The following is a 6,000-nucleotide window of genomic DNA, read 5'->3' as shown; positions in this document are numbered from 1 at the left end:
TTTTTTACATTAATTTTTATTTTATTTTTTTTCAGTATATGAAATTTATTGTCAAATTGGTTTCCATACAACACCCAGTACTCATCCCAAAAGGTGCCCTCCTCAATACCCATCACCCACCCGCCCCTCCCTCCCACCCCCATCAACCCTCAGTTTGTTCTCAGTTTTTAAGAGTCTCTTATGCTTTGGCTCTCTCCCACTCTGACCTCTTTTTTTTTTTTTTTCCTTCCCCTCCCCCAAGGGTTTCTGTTAAGTTTCTTAGGATCCACATAAGAGTGAAAACATACGGTGTCTGTCTTTCTCTGTATGGCTTATTTCACTTAGCATAACACTCTCTAGTTCCATCCACGTTGCTACAAAGGGCCATATTTCATTCTTTCTCATTGCCACGTAGTACTCCATTGTGTATATAAACCACAATTTCTTTATCCATTCATCAGTTGGTGGCTCTTTCCATAATTTGGCTATTGTTGAGAGTGCTGCTGTAAACATTGGGGTACAAGAGAGTGCTGTTATAAACATTGGGGTACAAGTGCCCCTATGTATCAGTACTCCTGTATCCCTTGGGGAATATGTACTATTTTATATGAAAGTTTTAGGAGTAGAGGGAAATGCATTCCAGGAGCTTAAAACCAAAGAGAGCTAATGCACAGAAAAAACTAGAAGAGTATCAGAAAGGATAAAGACAAAAGGTAGCATGTAGTGAAAAATGGAGTCTTACCTGGCTACACTCTAGCTTAGTATTTTCTTTAATAATTTATTGATATTAACTCTGAACCTTATATATTACATAATTTTAGCTGGGAAACATGGCAAATGTAAAATGGCTTTTCAGATTGTGTTAATAAAATAGGGTTTTTACAGTTAAAGTTATTTGCTTAGAAAGGTAGCAGGTACGATGCTTTAAAAAGTATCTATTAATTTAAGTGCATATTAATTTATACAAAGTTGGTTAAGGACATATAACTTTATTTGGAAACCATTTATAAACCATGAAAATATATAGTACACAAATATGAGAGTTTTTTTTTAATTTATTTTTTATTTAAAAAAAATTTTTTTTTCAACGTTTTTATTTATTTTTGGGACAGAGAGAGACAGAGCATGAACGGGGGAGGGGCAGAGAGAGAGGGAGACACAGAATCGGAAACAGGCTCCAGGCTCCGAGCCATCAGCCCAGAGCCTGACGCGGGGCTCAAACTCACGGACCGCGAGATCGTGACCTGGCTGAAGTCGGACGCTCAACCGACTGCGCCACCCAGGCGCCCCACAAATATGAGAGTTTAAAAAGCAAGAATATTTTAAGCCAGCTTCTCAAGCCATTTATATATTGACATGCTTATTATAGATCTTTAGTCTTTAAAACAGAAACTCAACTAGCTGAGCCACTTTGGGTTTTCCCTAATTATCTTGACATGATGAGGTTCATGGTAGTTGATAATTTTTATAGCCTTGGAATATTCCACTTTACTTACCTCAAGTTTTCTGTATTTCACTTTTTTCTCCCCTAGCAACCTACTTATTCATCATTTTCTGTCAGCCCTCAATTCAGCGTCCAACTTAGTTTTACTTTACTGACAAGTAACATCCATAGGGGGCAGGCTCCCTATTGGGACCAGGGGTGTGCTGACAAAAACATTTTTTAGTTGTTTTTCTTTAATTGGATATTCAGGTTTTGTGCTGAAGTGAATAAGATCTGTATTAAGTAAGCCATTCAGGTGTCTTGAAAAAGATTTAAAGACCAAAAGGTACAAGGGGGTACAAAATAGAAAGTGACACAAGATGATTAGTTCTCAAGTTTTGCCACATTTTCGATTTGACCTAGGGAACTTTTGAGAATTCCTATTCCTGTACCAATTAAATCAGAATATTCAGGGGTAGACCTAGGTATAAGTATTTTTTTAATTAAAAAAATTTTTTTAATGTTTATTCATTTTTGAGAGAGAGAGAAAGAGACACCAAGTGTGAGTGGGGGAAGAGCAGAGAGAGATGGAGACACAGAACCCAAAGAAAGTTCCAGGCTCTGAGCTGTCAGCACAGAGCCTGACGTGGGGCTCGAACTCATGAGCTGTGAGATCATGACCTCAGCCAAAGTCAGATGCTTAACCGACTGAGCCACCCAGGCACCCCTAGGTATGAGTATCTTGAAAGATACTCTCCAAGTGATTTTACTCTGCAGGCAAATTTGAAAACCAGTGACAGGGTTGGAAAGGATTCTTGGATTCATTTTGTTTTTTAATATGTGACAGATTGTACATGTAGCCCAAAAGCCTAGAATATATACCATATTACTCTCTACAGAAAAAAAAGGGCTTATTGGCCTGTGATAAGAACTGTCATCATGTTTTTGTAGACAAGTAGAATTGGATCATATGAGAACTTGTTAGAAATACAGAATTTCAGGCCTTCAGACCTGCATTCTAACATTTTAACACCTAATCCATCGATGATTCACATGGACAGTCAAGTGTGAAAAGCACTGATACACATCGTGTTGATGATATTAAGTCTTAAGCCCCTTGATACTTTCCTTTACTGACATAGGCAGTCAAGATTGATGACACAGTTGACACATTTTTTGATTTTATAATCCTTTTACCAGGATTATTTTCACGTTTTTAAATCCCTACACCATGATTTCCTACAGTGATAGAATAATACTTGTTCCGCCAAGAATCTAATTCCTCTTGCCTTGAATCTGGACAGTCGTAGTGACCTTCTTGATCAACAGGAAGCAGCAGAAATGTCATTCTGGGACTTCTGGTGACAAGCTGGTGATGAGCCACTTAACAGTTTCTGCCTTGGGTTCATAAATACTCCCTCTGGGAGCTGGGAGCTCCCGTGTAGGATGTCTGACCACTCTGAGACCGCTAGGCTAGAGAGCCACTGACGAATTCATTTGGGCCCGCCTTGCAGCTGTCCCTCCTGACTCCAGTGAGTGGAGCTGTCTTGGGCCCTCCGGAAGTCTCCCGCCAGCCAGGTATCACCGGCTGACTTCTGTTGACCCCACGGGGACAGAAGTATCCTCCATCTGAGCCCTGCCTGAACCCCTGATCCACAAAATTGTGAGACATAATAAAACGATTGTTTTCTTAAACATTAAATTTGGGGGGGGGGGCGCGCCTGCGTGGCTCTGTCGGTTAAGTGTCTGACTTCGGCTCAGGTCATGATCTCATGGTCTGTGAGTTCGAGTCCTGCATCGGGTTCTGTGCTGATGGCTCAGAGCATGGAGCCTGCTTCAGATTCTGTGCCTCTCTCTCTCTCTGCTCTTCCCCCACTCACACTCTGTCTCTGTCTCTCTCAAAACAAACAAAAATATTTATTGATTGATTTGTTTATTTATTAAAATTTGGGATAGTTTGTTGCCCAGCAGTAGATAAACAGACCACCTGTGTAGAGCATTTCAATACTTTTATGGCACTGGAGAAGCATTATATTACCAGTTATGCTATAATCTTGAGTTTATCCTCATTTTACCATTGGTCATTTAATATAAATGGCCCAGAGATAAAATTTAGTGGAAGGGCAGTTAGTTCAGCATACTATTTGTGATGGCTTTGTGGTATGTCAGTTTGGCTATAGTAAACTACATTTCCCAGAATTTTTTTTTTTTTTCCAATAGGTTTCTGGATAAAGAATAAGAGGTATTGCTTTCTAAGAGTTGGAGGTTGGAAGGGAAATATCACCTATTCCTAGCATATACACACTTTTCTTAATGAGTCAATAAAACTTTAAATAGTGCTGTAAAGAGATTTAACAAACATAAAGTCTGTAATCAGTCATTAGGAAAATTACCTGGGTGGGCCTGACTTAATCAGTTGAAAGTTCTCGCAAAGACCTTTCCTGGAGAAAGAAATAGAAGCTACCTGTAGTCAAGAGCTTTGACCAGTGTCTTTGCATTGCCAGTCTTCTTGTGTGATCTTGCATTTCTGACTGCCTGCCCTAAGGGACTCTGGGTTTGCTTGACCAGTTCCTAAAACTGTACAATTCCTTGTTATGTGCATGTGTATATATACACACACACATATGTATTCTAAGTATATATACATATATAGGATACATACAGATACGTAGATACATATGTAGGAATGGCTAGATATCTCCTACTGGTTTTGCTTGTCTGGTTGAATGTTGACACATATTTTTTTTTTTCCATTTCTTTTTTTTTTTTTCAATATATGAAGTTTATTGTCAAATTGGTTTCCATACAACACCCAGTACTCATCCCAAAAGGTGCCCTCCTCAGTACCCATCACCTCCCCTCCCCTCCCTCCCACCCCTCATCAACCCTCAGTTTGTTCTCAGTTTTTAAGAGTCTCTTATGCTTTGGCTCTCTTCCACTCTAACCTCTTTTTTTTTTTTTCCTTCCCCCTCCCCCATGGGTTTCTGTTAAGTTTCTCAGGATCCACATAAGAGTGAAACCATATGGTATCTGTCTTTCTCTGTATGGCTTATTTCACTTAGCATAACCCTCTCCAGTTCCATCCATGTTGCTACAAAGGGCCACATTTCATTCTTTTTCATTGCCACGTAGTACTCCATTGTGTATATAAACCACAATTTCTTTATCCATTCATCAGTTGACGGACATTTAGGCTCTTTCCATAATTTGGCTATTGTTGAGGGTGCTGTTATAAACATTGGGGTACAAGTGCCCCTATGCATCAGTACTCCTGTATCCCTTGGGTAAATTCCTAGCAGTGCTATTGCTGGGTCATAGGGTAGGTCTAGTTTTAATTTTTTGAGGAACCTCCACCCTGTTTTCCAGAGCGGCTGCACCAATTTGCATTCCCACCAACAGTGCAAGAGGGTTCCCGTTTCTCCACATCCTCTCCAGCATCTGTAGCCTCCTGATTTGTTCATTTTGGCCACTCTGACTGGCGTGAGGTGATATCTGAGTGTGGTTTTGATTTGTATTTCCCTGATGAGGAGCGACGTTGAGCATCTTTTCATGTGCCTGTTGGCCATCTGGATATCTTCTTTAGAGAAGTGTCTATTCATGTTTTCTGCCCATTTCTTCACTGGGTTATTTGTTTTTCGGGTGTGGAGTTTGGTGAGCTCTTTATAGATTTTGGATACTAGCCCTTTGTCCAACATGTCATTTGCAAATATCTTTTCCCATTCCGTTGGTTGCCTTTTAGTTTTGTTGGTTGTTTCCTTTCCTGTGCAGAAGCTTTTCATCTTCATAAGGTTCCAGTAGTTCATTTTTGCTTTTAAATCCCTTGCCTTTGGGGATGTGTCAAGTAAGAGATTGCTATGGCTGAGGTCAGAGAGGTCTTTTCCTGCTTTCTCCTCTAGGGTTTTGATGGTTTCCTGTCTCACATTCAGGTCCTTTATCCATTTTGAGTTTATTTTTGTGAATGGTGTGAGAAAGTGGTCTAGTTTCAACCTTCTGCATGTTGCTGTCCAGTTCTCCCAGCACCATTTGTTAAAGAGACTATTTTTTTTTTCCATTGGATATTCTTCCCTGCTTTGTCAAAGATTAGTTGGCCATACGTTTGTGGGTCTAGTTCTGGGGTTTCTATTCTATTCCATTGGTCTATGTGTCTGTTTTTGTGCCAATACCGTGCTGTCTTGATGATGACAGCTTTGTAGTAGAGGCTAAAGTCTGGGATTGTGATGCCTCCTGCTTTGGTCTTCTTCAAAATTACTTTGGCTATTGGGGACTTTTGTGGTTCCATATGAGTTTTAGGATTGCTTGTTCTAGTTTCGAGAAGAATGCTGGTGCAATTTTGATTGGGATTGCATTGAATGTGTAGATAGCTTTGGGTAGTATTGACATTTTGACAATATTTATTCTTCCAATCCATGAGCAGGGAATGTCTTTCCATTTCTTTATATCTTCTTCAATTACCTTCATAAGCTTTCTATAGTTTTCAGCATACAGATCTTTTACATCTTTGGTTAGATTTATTCCTAGGTATTTTATGCTTCTTGGTGCAATTGTGATGGGATCAGTTTCTTTGTCTTTCTGTTGCTTCATTATTAGTGTATAAGAAT

Source organism: Acinonyx jubatus, chromosome A1 (genome assembly GCF_027475565.1).
Source record: "Acinonyx jubatus isolate Ajub_Pintada_27869175 chromosome A1, VMU_Ajub_asm_v1.0, whole genome shotgun sequence".
NCBI classification, from domain to species: domain Eukaryota; kingdom Metazoa; phylum Chordata; class Mammalia; order Carnivora; family Felidae; genus Acinonyx; species Acinonyx jubatus.
Note: the sequence above shows the minus strand (reverse complement) of the source record.